Consider the following 13773-nt stretch of genomic DNA (forward strand, 5'->3'; position numbering starts at 1 on the left):
TATTATAATGACTAAATGAATAAATAAATGAATAAATTAATAAGTTATTTGTTTAGGTCTATTGAAATAGTTTTCACACTTTAAATTTGAGGAAAATTCCAGAGAGGGGTCATAGAGGAGAGAAAGATATAAGACTTTCAAAGCATTCACTTATAAGATGAATGGTAAGAAAAAAGATAAAAAGGAGAAAAGAGGAAGAATAAAATTTAATTTCTTTAGATTTCTTGGAATCCTATGTTTGAAAATCAAGTAAGAGTTCAAAATATTCTTATCATCAATTGTAAAGAAACAGCATTTTGTAGATTTACAGTTTAGAATAGTTCAAAGTAGTAGACAAACTAAAAGATGAAAGTAAAGTCTATAGCAGTTTTAATTTATATTTATAAGTCTCTTCCGGTTCTCGGAATGTGGCTCCAACTCATCTAGATTCGCTTAGACTCCCAGGTATAACAGCGTCCATGTCCACGTACCCTCAGCACTTTCCAAAGCCCTTCTCAACCCTTGCTGCCTAGATCAAATACCAAATACAGTAATACCTCATCTTACGAACTTAATTGGTGCCAGGAGGAGGTTCATAAGGTGAAAAGTTCGTAAGACGAAACATTGTTTCCCATAGGAATCAATGGGAAAGCGATTAATGCGTGCAAGCCGGCTGCCACCACCGAAAGAGGCTTGAGCCTCCCAATCCTCCCCACCCCTTTGCCATGCATATCATCCTGGGTGAAGCGCTGGGGGGAGGGAGTCAGGAAGGTCCTCCTGCTCCCCCCCCAGCCAAAAACACAAAGGCGGTCTGCCGCCGCCCGTGGAGCAATGGGAAGCTGAAGCCAACGGCGGTTTGAGCCTCCCTTTGCTGCATGCTGCTTCGCCCTGCCTGTGGTGGTGGGCGAAGTGCTGGGGGGAGGGAGTCAGGAAGGTCCTCCTGCTCCCCCCCAGCCAAAAACACAAAGGCGGTCTGCCGCCGCCCGTGGAGCAATGAGAAGCTGAAGCCGGCGGCGGTTTGAGCTTCCCATTCCTCCATGCCGCTTCTTCCTCCTGGCTCAAGCGGACGGTGGCAGACCGGCTTTGTGTTTTTGGCTGGGGGGGAGAAGTAGGACCTTCCTAACTCTCTCCCCCCCAGCCAAAAACCCAAAGCCTGTCTGCTGCTGCTCGCTTGAGCCAGGACAGGATGGGCGAAGTGACGTGGAGGGATGGGAAACTGAAACCGGCGGCGATTTGAGCTTCCCATTCCTCCACACCGCTTCTTCCTCCTGGCTCAAGTGAGCGGCAGCAGACAGGCTTTGTGTTTTTGGCTAGGGGGGGAGACGTAGGACCTTCCTAACTCCCTCCCCCCCCCGCCAAAAACCCAAAGCCTGTCTGCTGCCGCTCGCTTGAGCCAGGACGGGGCGAAGTGACGTGGAGGGATGGAAAGCTGAAGCCTGCAGCGGTTTGAGCTTCCCATTCCTCCACGCCGCTTCTTCCTCCTGGCTCAAGCGGACGGTGGCAGACCGGCTTTGTGTTTTTGGCTAGGGGGGGAGAAGTAGGACCTTCCTAACTCCTTCCCCACCCCCAGCCAAAAACACAAAGCCTGTCTGCAGCCTCCGCCGCTTTTCTTTCGGCTTCGGGCTGGACAGGAGGAGCTAAGCAGCCGGAGACGTTGCCAGCCCAGCGGCATTTTACATTGATTCCTCCGGCCGCTTAGCTCCTCCCATCCATCCAGAAGCTGAAAGTTCTGCGCTTGTTCACCAGTTTCCACGTTTTTCTTTCGGCTTCGGGCTGGACAGGAGGAGCTAAGCAGCCGGAGACTTTGCCAGCCCACCCTGCTGCTTGCTTACCACCTTCAGGAGTGTCCGACTCGGGGCTGGTGGCGCCCGACGCAGCGGGGAACATCAGCGCGGGAGGCAGGAGAGGACCGGGCAACCGGAGCAGCAGCGCCGTCGCCGCGAAACCAAGCCGGTTTCCCTGGCTGCCACAGGCACCGCACGCCGCGATCTTCCGGGACGGTGAGGCTCAGCGGCTCCAGCCCCGGCCCCTTTCGGCCGAGCCTCCCGGGCCAGGCAGCCACCTTCTGTCACTGACCCTCCCTGGCCCGGAAGATCGCGGTGCCTGCGGCGGCCAGGGAAGCCAAGCCGGGCGTGGCGGCGACGGCAGCGGCGCTGCTGCTCACTTCACCCAGTCCTCTCCTGCCTCCTGCGCCGATGTTCCCCGCTGCATTGGGCGCCGCCAGCCCCGAGTCAGACGCACCTTTGCCGCCGCACCCAGCCACTGCCCGCCCTGCTGCTTGCTTTCCTGGGACGACGCAAAGACCACCTTCGGGAGCGTCTGACTCGGGGCTGGCAGCGCCCGACGCAGCGGGGAACATCAGCGCGGGAGGCAGGAGAGGACTGGGCAACCGGAGCAGCAGCGCCGTCGCCGCCACGCTCGGCTTGGCTTCCCTGGCCGCCGCAGGCACCGCGCGCTGTGATCTTCCGGGCCGGCAAGGCTCAGCGGCTCCAGCCCCGGCCCCTTTCGGCCAAGCCTCCCGGGCCAGGCGACTGCCTTCCGTTGCTGAGCCTCCCCGGCCCGGAAGATCATGGCACGTGGTGCCTGCGGCGGCCAGGGAAGCCAAGCCGTGCGTGAAGGCGGCGGCGGCACTGCTGCTCACTTCACCCGGTCCTCTCCTGCCTCCTGCACCGATGTTCCCCGCTGCATCGGGCACCGCCAGCCCCGAGTCGGACGCACCCTCGCCTCCTCGCTTGCCGCCGCCCGCGGAGCAATGGGAAGCTGAATCCTGGCTCAAGCAGGCGGCGGCAGACCGTCTTTGTGCTTTTTGCTGGGGGAGGGAGCAGGAGGACCTTCCTGACTCCCTCCCCCCAGCGCCGGACCTCCTGCCCTCCCTCCCAGCCAAAAACCCAAAGCGGCCTCCCGAACCCGAACTTTCACTGAGAAGCCCCGCAGCCCGGCTGTCACCTTTTAAAACAGCCGGGGGGCTTCTTGGCGGCCTCCCGAACGCCGAACCCGGAAGTTCGGGTTTGGCGTTCGGGTTCGGGAGGCCGCTGGGAAGCCCCCCGTCTGTTTTAAAAGGTGACAGCCGGGTGGCAGGGCTTGGCGGCGGCGGGTTCGTAAGACGGAAAACGTTCGTAAGAAGAGGCAAAAAATTTCTCAACCCCGCGTTCGTATCTCGGGTTGTTCGTATGGCGGGGCGTTCGTATCATGAGGTACCACTGTATTAAGTTTCCTAATCAGAAAAAGCAATTTTTTTGCGGATTGTATCTTCAGCGCACAATTTTAAAGCATTTGAAGTCCGCTCATTATTAGTTCATTCTCTGCCACCTTTAGACTCGTCTGTGCAGTCGCCACTTTCACATAATTCTGATTGAGTCCTTCCTTCTAAATAAACACTGTCCAGGCTCCTCAGCCAGGCTCCTCAACAAATATTTCCACCAAATGATTTTATGGTCCTACCAGTCAGATCGCTTTCTCAATCACTCGCTCTTCATTCTTCACTCTTTCACTGCTGTTTTCGTCGCTCTTTTCGCTTCCTTTTATGGGAGTCAGACTGCCACATTTCCAGGCCTATCTGTCAAAGATAGGTCAGTTTCTTCATAGGTGGCACAGGGGCTCTCCTTAGATTAGATTAGATTAGATTTATTGGATTTATATGCCGCCCCTCTCCGCAAACTCAGGGCGGCTCACAACAATAATAAAAAACAGCACAGTACATAATACCAAATCCAATGCCCACCAATCTAATTACAATTTAAAATTAGTAATCTCATAAAAACAGTATATATAAAAACAGGCACACAGTCAATCAATCAACAAAACAACATGGGCAAGGGGGAGGTGTTTTAGTTCCCCCATGCCTGACGACAGAGGTGGGTCTTAAGGAGTTTTCGAAAGGCAGGGAGGGTGGGGGCAATCCTAATCTCAGGGGGGAGTTGGTTCCAGAGGGTCGGGGCCCCCACAGAGAAGGCTCTTCCCCTGGGTCCCGTCAGATGACATTGTTTAGTCGACGGGACCCAGAGAAGGCCAACTCTGTGGGACCTAACCCGTCGCTGGGATTCGTGCGGCAGGAGGCGGTCCCGAAGATATTCTGGTCCGGTGCCATGAAGGGCTTTATAGGTCATAACCAACACTTTGAATTGTGACCGGAAACTGATCGGCAACCAATGCAGACTGCGGAGTGTTGGAGTAATATGGGCATACTTGGAGAAGCCCATAATTGCTCTCGCAGCTGCGTTCTGCACGATCTGAAGTTTCCGAACACTTTTCAAAGGTAGCCCCATGTAGAGAGCATTAGAGTAGTCGAGCCTCGAGGTGATGAGGGCATGAGTGACTGTGAGCAATGACTCCCGGTCCAAATAGGGCCGCAACTGGCGCACCAGGCGAACCTGGGCAAACGCCCCCCTCGCCACAGCTGAAAGGTGTTTTTCTAATGTGAGCTGTGGATCGAGGAGGACGCCCAAGTTGCGGACCCTCTCTCAGGGGGTCAATAATTCCCCCCCCAGGGTAATGGACGGACAGATAGAATTGTCCTTGGGAGGCAAAACCCACAGCCACTCCGTCTTGTCTGGGTTGAGTTTGAGTTTGTTGACACCCATCCAGGCCCCAACAGCCTCCAGGCACCGGCACATCACTTCCACTGCTTCGTTGACTGGACATGGGGTGGAGATGTACAACTGGGTATCATCGGCATATTGATGATACCTCACCCCATGCCCTTGGATGATCTTGCCCAGCGGTTTCATGTAGATATTAAATAGCAGGGGGGAGAGGACCGACCCCTGAGGCACCCCACAAGGGAGAAACATCGGGGTCGACCTCTGACCCCCCACTAACACTGACTGCGACCGACCGGAGAGGTAGGAGGAGAACCACTGAAGAACAGTGCCTCCCACTCCCAACCCCTCCAGCCGGCGCAGAAGGATACCATGGTCGATGGTATCGAAAGCCGCTGAGAGGTCAAGGAGCACCAGGACAGAGGACAAGCCCCTGTCCCGGGCCCGCCAGAGATCATCCATCAACGCGACCAAAGCAGTTTCCGTGCTGTAGCCGTGCCTGAATCCAGACTGCTGAGGACCTAGATAATCGGCTTCATCCAAGGACCGCTGAAGTTGAAGTGCCACCACCTTCTCAACAACCTTCCCCATGAAGGGAAGGTTGGAGACTGGACGGTAGTTATTAAGCACGGCTGGGTCCAGGGAAGGCTTCTTGAGGAGGGGGCGCACAACCGCCTCCTTATAAAGGGGCGGAAAGGACCCCCCCCCAAGGAGGAGTTGACAATCTCCTGGACCCAGCTTCGTGTCACCCCTCGACTGGCCGAAACCAGCCAAGAGGGACACGGATCCAGTAAACAGGTGGCAGAACTCACAGCTCCAATGGCCTTGTCCACTTCATCAGGTGTCACCAAGTCAAACTCCTCCCAGACAGATGGACAAATCCGTTTAGCCCCAGTCACCTCGACTGACTCATTGTCAGTCAACTCTGTTTCACAATTGGAGTTGAGGTCCGCTCGGATCCGGGCGATTTTATCAGCGAAAAACGTGTTAAAATCCTCGGCACTACTCTGCAAGGGCTCCCCAACTCCCCTCTGATTAAGAAGGGAGCGGGTTACCCTAAACAGAGCGGCTGGGCGGGATTCCGCTGATGCAATCAAGGCGGCATGATACGCGCATCTTGCCGCCTTGAGCGCCATTTTGTAAGTCTTAATATGAGCTCTTACAAGTGTTCGATCGGATTCGGACTTACTCTTCCTCCATCGCTTCTCCAGACGTCTCTTCTGGCGCTTCAACACCCGGAGCTCCTCGTTGAACCATGGAGCTCTACGGGGTCTAGCGCCGCGGAGAGGTCGCAACGGCGCAATCCGATCAAGAGCCTCCCCTGCAGCCTTGTTCCAGGCCTCAGCAAGAGACTCTGCCGAACTGTGGACAAGTGTATTTGGAATAACCCCAAGCGCCATCTGGAAGCCTTCTGGATCCATCAGATGTCTGGGGCGGAACCTCCTAATTGGTTCCGCCTCCCTGCGGGGAAGGATTGGAGCCAGGAAGTTAAGCCGCAGTAGGAAATGATCTGACCACGACAAAGGCAACACTTCTAAGCCCCTTAATCTCAGATCATTACTCAATTGCTCAGAGAGGAATATCATATCGGGTGCGTGCCCACCCTCGTGAGTCGGACCCTGAACTACTTGAGTCAGGTCCATGGCTGTCATGGTGGCCATGAACTTCTGTGCCAGTCCAGAGGAACCGCCGAGCGACGGCAGATTGAAGTCCCCCAGGACGATAAGTCCGGGCAACTCCACCGCCAGCCCGGCCACCTCCTCGAGTAGCACAGTCAGGGCTGTTGACACGCAGCTGGGAGGCAGGTATGTGAGTAACAAGCCCACCTGAACCCCTAAGTCCAACTTCACCAGGAGGGACTCGCAACCCGCAACCTCTGGAGCAATGAGCCTACGCAGGCCAAGACTCTCCCTGGCTATAATAGCCACTCCTCCCCCCCTTCCCTGGGGTCGAGGCTGATGCCATATCCGAAACCCGGCTGGGCAAATTTCAGAGAGAGGAACTCCTCCCTCTGGACCCAGCCAGGTTTCGGTCACACAAGCCAGGTCGGCCTCCTCATCCAGGATCAGATCCCGGATGAGGAGAGCTTTATTTACCACCGACCTGGCATTGAGTAGCAACAACTTGAGCCCAGGGCCAGAATTACACTAATCACCAGTGCCTTGTGTTAAGCTCATGGAGCCTGAAGAAGGGATCGCTACTAAGCAGCGATCCCTCCTTCCCCTGGAATGGCTAGCTCCATGGCTTCCGCCATACCTGCCTCTCCCCAGCAAGACCGGGATATTTTGACCCTCTGCCACCCCAGAGATAAGTGTCCCCTCCCCTCCTGCCCTTCCAGCGTCAGATGTGCCAAAAATTCCATTCATGTCATATTCATTCATTTCATACATATTATAATCCTACCCACCCACTCCATTCCATCTATCACCCCCTCCCATTCATTTTCATTCACAGTATTCCATTCATTCCAATAATTACTAAAATAATCCCATTCATTCATGCCATCACTACCATCCTCCCATCCACTTAAAAATCCCCACAATAATTTAATTAAAGAGTTAATATAAAACTAACAGTTCATATTATTAAAAATATTAATTATTAAAAATATAGATAAATATAAGTAATAAAAATAAAAATATAGGTAGAAGATATTTCAACTGGTCAGTTAATTAATCAATTAAGCCAAGTTCATATAGATATCATCCAGTCTAAAAAGGTGAGTCCAAGGGATGTATGATGTTATTAGTAGGACAAACAGTCCTGAGTATAAACTCTGTCCTCTGTCCTCCCAGGCTTTCTCTTTGCCACTGTCGTTGTTATCAGCTTTCTCACCTCCATGGCACCCCCGGTCTCTATGGGTCGCCCCAAATGTCTACCAGTACCTCTGCTGTTATTTGGGAGGTATCTCTGTATCTCCTGGTCTTCAGTTATAGCATCCAGCAGCCACAAGGTTTTCATACTGTCAATTTCAATCTGGCAGTCTCTTTCTCCTTGCTGTCCGGGTGGCACACCTGCCAGCCACAGGGGCTCCAGATTCTCCCCTTTCGATCGCCGGGCTCTTCGGGTCTGCAATTGCCCAAAAGGCTGCCAAAAAGCTATGAAAAGCCGATCACAGTCCTGGAGCATCCGAAGGCAGCTCAGCTACAACCTGACATCGAAACCGGTTGTTATTTATGTAAATAAAGAGGCCCCCTCTTCTGCTCTTCCCAGAGACAATGGTTCTATCAGCTCACTAAACTGGGCATCCTTGCAAGTCAGTAGCCTCCCCTGGAATAGTAGGATCAAGCCATGACTCTGTAAGAACCATAACAAAGCAATTCCGAATGTTTTTCTGCAGAGAGATAATAAGTTCCAACTTCTCAATCTTATTAAAGAGAGATCTAATATTTGAAACAAAAAGACTTGGCAGTGCAGCTTTGTGAAGAGTTTTTCCTAATCTTACATATAGTCCAGCTCTACAGCCTTATTTCTTCTTCTCCATACTGAGGAGCGGGTCCAGCAGTCAGATGGATTTGCTCACTGTCCTATCTAATCAGGACCAAGCCTTCATTCTTAAAAAAGATTGCTGAATCTGCCCCTTCCCAGAATTTGCTTGGTCCTCCTACTGGCAGAATGTGTAGTGGCTCATCTCCTCTCAGCTAACACCTTCCCTCTCAATACCTTCATCTTCAAAAAATAGTACAGATAAGTTTTCATTCTTTTTTGCTAATTTTCCGGTCACTTAAATTGGTGGAGGCTTAAAAAGACAAGCCAGCCCGCCTGGGCTTGGCTCTGGCTACTGAAGTAGCTGTGGCGCATGCTTTTAGCCATGCTAGATTAGCCACTCAGTTCACGCCAATGCCAGTCGCATTTAAAATTTAATTAAATCTATCCAGCCAGGGTTTCCTTCATTCCCCCTTGCAGAGTGGGACGTCGGACAAGTTTTGCCTCATCTAGTCTCCCGGACTTTAGTTATTAGATCAGTGTGAAGACAATCAGAGTTCCTTAAAATTTTCAGCACCAGTGGCTTGCCCACGCAATCCACTTGGCGCCATAAGGTCCGCCGCATGCCCAGAACTTAGGCCTAGCCTGTCTGTACTCCCTGGCACGAACTTTGGAGTTGTCAAATTGTCTTGGAGTGGCAGACACTCCTGGGCCAAGGAGCTTGGGCCCATTGTCCCCAGTCCCACAGGGCTAGGCCCTTAAGCACATTATCATATAGGGCCCCAGTCTAGGATCCAGATTCCTCTTCATCTCAAGAGGACAACAAAGATGAGGAAGATCAGGAGGATAAGGATGATCCTTTCCAAGGCCACTCTGAGGATGAGGAGTTTCAAATCAAAGCTTCTACCTCCTCCACCATTTTTCCATCTCAGTTATTCAGATCTTTATTACTTAGGGCTAGGATGGCCATGGGACTGACTGCTCAAGACCAGCCTGCCCCGTCCACCTCTGCTCTTCAGGAAGAAAGCTGCCCATTTTTCATGGATGGGCAGGAGGACCCAGATGTCATCCCTTTGCCAAAACTGTTTAAAGAGGCTTTACTCAAACAATGGGACCACCCCACTTCGGGATCCAATCCTTCTAAGGACAAAAAGCTGTGTAAGGTCTCCCCTTCTTATGAAGAGCTCCTCTTCTTTCTTAAGGCAGATGAACCAATCAAGATCCTCCAGTCAGCGGCGGCCATGCCAGGTGAGGCGGAGAAGGTCCTAAAATCAGAAGACAAACATCTGGAGCATATGTCCAAGAGAAGCTTCTTCTCTGACTCATGGGCCATAAAATCTGCAGCAGCAGCTTTGTTCTTCATGAGAGCCATGCTGCTCTGGTTCCAACAACTTCAACACCGTATTTCCCCAGATGATCTGGGGTCAACAAGACCTTAACAAGGTATTTGCGGCGGCTCAGTATGTGGCAGATGCCATACTTCAGTCATCAAGATTTACAGCCAAATCAGTGGCGGCCTCTACAGTGGCCAGAAGACTCCTGGCTCTGTCGCTGGCAAGCAGGTGTCAGGCAGAAATGTCAACTCTCCATGGGGCCCATCAAGCACAAAAATCTCTTTGGAGATTTACTTGACCTGTTACTCAATGAGACCATGGATAAGAAGAAAATCCTTGGACCTACTACAAAAAAGTAACCAAAACACAGTAAGCCTCTCTCTGTCACCTGTCATACAAAGTATTCTTCCTGGTGGCCATCACTTCGGCCAGACAGATTTTGGAACTGGCAGCCCTTTCCATCTGTCAGGATCTGTGCCAGTTTCATTCAGACAAACTGGTCCTCTGTTTGGACCCTACCTTTTCCCCGAAGGTTAGTTCCTGTTTCTCAAAATACAAGACATCATCTTACTTCTTTCTGCACAAATCCAGACCATCATCTCTCCATCAGGTGGCACATGCTAGATCTCATCAGAGTGCTGCGCATATACATCCAACACACCCCAGGTCCTTGGGAGCCAAGGTCTCTTCCACCATTCTAGGCCATTGGATTTGAGGTGCAATTTCAAAAGCGTACGAATCTGATTCCCTGCCCATTCCGAGGCATTACGGCACATTCTACTAGGAGTGCAGACACATCAGTAGCGTGGTCCACACAAACTCCCCTGGAAGAGGTCTGCAAAGTAGCCACTTGGTCCACTCCTAATTCCTTCATCCGTAACTACAAGATTGACTCCTATGCCTCTGCAGATGCAGCCTTTGGCAGGAGAGTCATACAGGCAATTGTTTCTCATGACACTTAAATTGCTCCCTCCCTAGGGGTATGTCCCATGTGACTGCTCCTCCGTATGGAGAATAGGCATTGGACTCTTACCTGAACGCCTCATATGCTGAGTGTGTACAGCAGTCACTTCTCTCCCTATGTCTTCCTTTTCTTACCTATTGTTTAACAACTTACCTTTTTCACCAAGAATAGTGCATCCTTTGAACCAGTACTATCAAGCCAAGTCTACGGATTCACGAATTCTGGAAAGGGGCGGATCTAGCAATCTATAGACTATAGGCTCAGTCCTGATTAGGTAGGACAGCGAACAAACCCATGTGACTGCTGTACCCGTTTAGCGTATGAGAGGATGCGTTCAGGTAAGAGTCCAATGCCTAGTGTTCTCTATTTCCTTAGCTCTTTAGCTGGGAGAGTAATCCCCGATGTCAATCTAACCAGCTCAGCTGGAATGTTTTGACTTGAGTCTCCAGGTTCAAAAATGCAGCTTTCTCTGCCTTCTCTGCCAATGATGAATAACGCTTGTCTGCTGTAAACTACTTGTGCCTGAACATGCAGAGTACTCACTAAAAAATACACAAACAATAAATTAATTAAAAGATACTGGTCTCTGTAGCATCAGGCCACTGCTATTTACATGCGCTACCATCTTGCTATATTTTCCTGCCTCTCAACCTGTTCCCAGTCTGTGCTGACCTTCAAAACAGGGTGAGAAGCAGGAACCCCCCCCCCCCCCCAATTTTCAAGCCATTCAAGCCCAACTGATGCAAACGCTGCTTCCAGTAGCTTCTTTGTCTTGGTGAAACTTCACTTTGAAAGGATGATCTGAAGATAGCGAAGATTATTTATTTATTTATTGGATTTATATGTCAATTTATATGCAATCGGTAGCGGCGGTCTCCTCACAGGGTTTCTTCTGATGTCCCAGATGTATGAATTACCTTGCCTTCCTTTCCATGGACGGAATTGCCTATTGTGACTGCCACTGTTAGTTAAGGAGGGTGCGAGGCATGTGGGGTATATCACTTGGCTTCTGATTTCTTTTGCAGCCAAAATTGTCTGCAAAAGCAGTTGCGCTTGATGGAGAAGGCGGCTTGAGCGGCACTCGCGAATCAGCTGTTTCGTGAATGGTTTCTGGAGTGGCTCAGCTAATATAGTTAAGGGCATGGGAAGCCCTGAGTTGACATGGGAAGGGAAGGACTACCTCCTGTGCTGGTCACGCCCATCCCTTCACTAGGGCTTGTTTTCAGGAGAGGGCTTATATTAAGGCCAACCCCAAAAATCAGGCTTGGCCTTGTTTTTGGGAAATGTTGTATTTTCAGGAAACACTATATATACGCACATACACACTGTCAGCCTCCATGATGCTTGCTTGTTATAAACTGCCATAGAAATGTGTGTGTGTGTGTGTGTGTGTGTGTGTGTGTGTGTGAGAGAGAGAGATTAGACATTTGCTTAGGCGAACTGATGGAAATGTTCTGTGACTGAAAAGGGAGGAAAGTTATCATCATCTGCTCTGCAGCTGAATGGACTTGTTTATAGCCTGTTCAAGGTCAACCATCCCAGAATACCAGGTGGATGGCACCACATGAACATTCACCCTACATGACACCATGGGAGTTGGGGATTGGACATTCAGCCAGGGTCCTTGGTGGGGAGGGATTTGGGAATGCTTTTAATATGTACCGTATTTTTCGCTCCATAAGACGCAGTTTTTTTCCTCCCAAAGTAGGAAGAAAAATCAGCCTCGTCTTATGGAGCGAAGATGCAGGCAGGGTGGGGGGGGGAGGCTGCGAACTCGGAAGCGCCATCCCTCCGGCTGGCTGGCTAGCTGCTGCCTGGCCCCATCCCTCCCGGAGGAGGGTCTCCCTCCTCACCACCAGCGGCGCTCCCCCCGCCAGCCAGCCAGCCAAGCCCCGCGCCCGCCGGAATCGGCTCCTCGCTCTCCCCCCGCTGCCCGCCGCGTTTGCAGGAGGTGGGGAGGGTCGGGCGGCCCGCCAAGGCCAGGAGGGACGCCGCTGCCCCCCCCTTACCTCTCTCCGCCCGCCGCTGCGCCGAGTGGAAATGCCGGCAAAGGCTTTTGTCAGCGGAGGCCGGCGAAGGCGATATTCAATGTCGGGGGCGCACGGGCGGTTGGCGCGCTCCCTATCTCCCTGCTAGCCCACTCGGAATATTCAAAATAAGAAAAGCCTTTGCCGGCGAAGGTTTTTCTTATTTTGAATATTCCGAGTGGGCTAGCAGGGAGATAGGGTGCGCGTGCAACCGCCCATGCGCCCCCGACATTGAATATCACCTTTGCCGCCGGCCCCGCCTCTCCTACAACCCCCTTGCTGAGAGCTCTCGGCAAAGGTGAGGCGGGCAGGGCGTGCGCGCGTCACCGCTAAGAAGAACGGAGAACGAGAGTGAGTGAGAGCAACAGACAGCAAGATAGTGAGAAAGAGAGAGTGAGAGAAAGGGGGGGGAGAGAGAGAAAGAGAGGGAGAGGGAGAAAGAGAGTGGGAGAGGGGGGAGAGCTAGCAAGAGAGGGAGAGAGAGAAAGAGAGAGGGAAAGGGGGGAGAGAAAGAGAGAGGGAGAGGGGGGAGAGATAGCAAGAGAGGGAGAGAGAGAAAGAGAGAGGGAAAGGGGGAGAGAGGGGGGAGAGAAAGAGAGGGAGGGAGAGAGAGGAGATAAAGGAAGAGGAGAGAGAGAAAGGAAGAGAAAGAAAGAAAGAGGGATAGAAAGAGAGAGAGAGTGAGAGATGCTCAGTGAGCCTTTCTTTGAAGTTGCCTTTCTTTCTTTCTTTCTTTCCTTTTCTCTCTTGCTCTCTTGCTCTTTCATTCTTTTTTCTTTCTCTTGCTTTCTCTCCTTCCTTCCCTCCTTCCATTTCTTTCATTCCCCCTCTCTATTTTTATTTCTCTTTCATTTTCTTTCTCTCTTTCTTGCTTTCTTTCTTGCTCTTTTTCTTTCTCTCTTTTACCTTCCCTTCCTCTATTTCTTCTTTTCTTTCTCCTTCTTACCTTCTTCCCTCCCTCCCTCCCTTCAGTCCTTCCTCTCTTATTCTCCCCTTTCATAAGTTTCCTTGCTTCCTTCCTCTGTTCCTGTTCCTTCCCCCTTTCTTTCTTTCCTTCCTTCCTTCCTTTCCTCCCTCCATTTCTTGCTTTCCTTTTCCTTCCTCCCTTCTTTCCTCCCTCACTCCCTTCTTTCACTCCTTCCTCTCTTCCTCTCCCCTTTTTGGCTCAAAATATTTTTTTTCTATTTTCCTCCTCTAAAATCTAGGTGCGTCTTATCAGTAGGTGCGTCTTATAGAGCGAAAAATACGGTAATTTTCATTTTTTTTAGTCTCAGATCTTGCTTTTGTTTTGTTGCTGTCAGTTCATACTCAGTAAAAATTCCTTTTTCTATAAACATGGAGTTGGGGGTTTTCTTTCTTGGTTTTGAATGGAGGCACACCACACACAGAGAGAGAGAGAGAGAGAAAGGAAGAGAGAGAGGGGGGAATTATGTTCATATAGAGATAGAGAGCCATCTCATTCATGGGCTTGTGGATTCCAAATCTGGTATATTTGCAACAACATA

The 13773-nt window shown here is 51.3% G+C and overlaps 1 protein-coding gene across 2 annotated transcripts in view; it reads left to right on the forward strand.

Annotated features, from left to right (window-relative positions):
* PDCD6IP (programmed cell death 6 interacting protein) overlaps window positions 1–13773 on the forward strand; it is a 151810-nt gene that overhangs the window by 17029 nt on the left and 121008 nt on the right. The gene's annotated exons all lie outside the window — the stretch shown is intronic.

This window comes from Erythrolamprus reginae, chromosome Z, assembly GCF_031021105.1.
Source record: "Erythrolamprus reginae isolate rEryReg1 chromosome Z, rEryReg1.hap1, whole genome shotgun sequence".
NCBI classification, from domain to species: domain Eukaryota; kingdom Metazoa; phylum Chordata; class Lepidosauria; order Squamata; family Dipsadidae; genus Erythrolamprus; species Erythrolamprus reginae.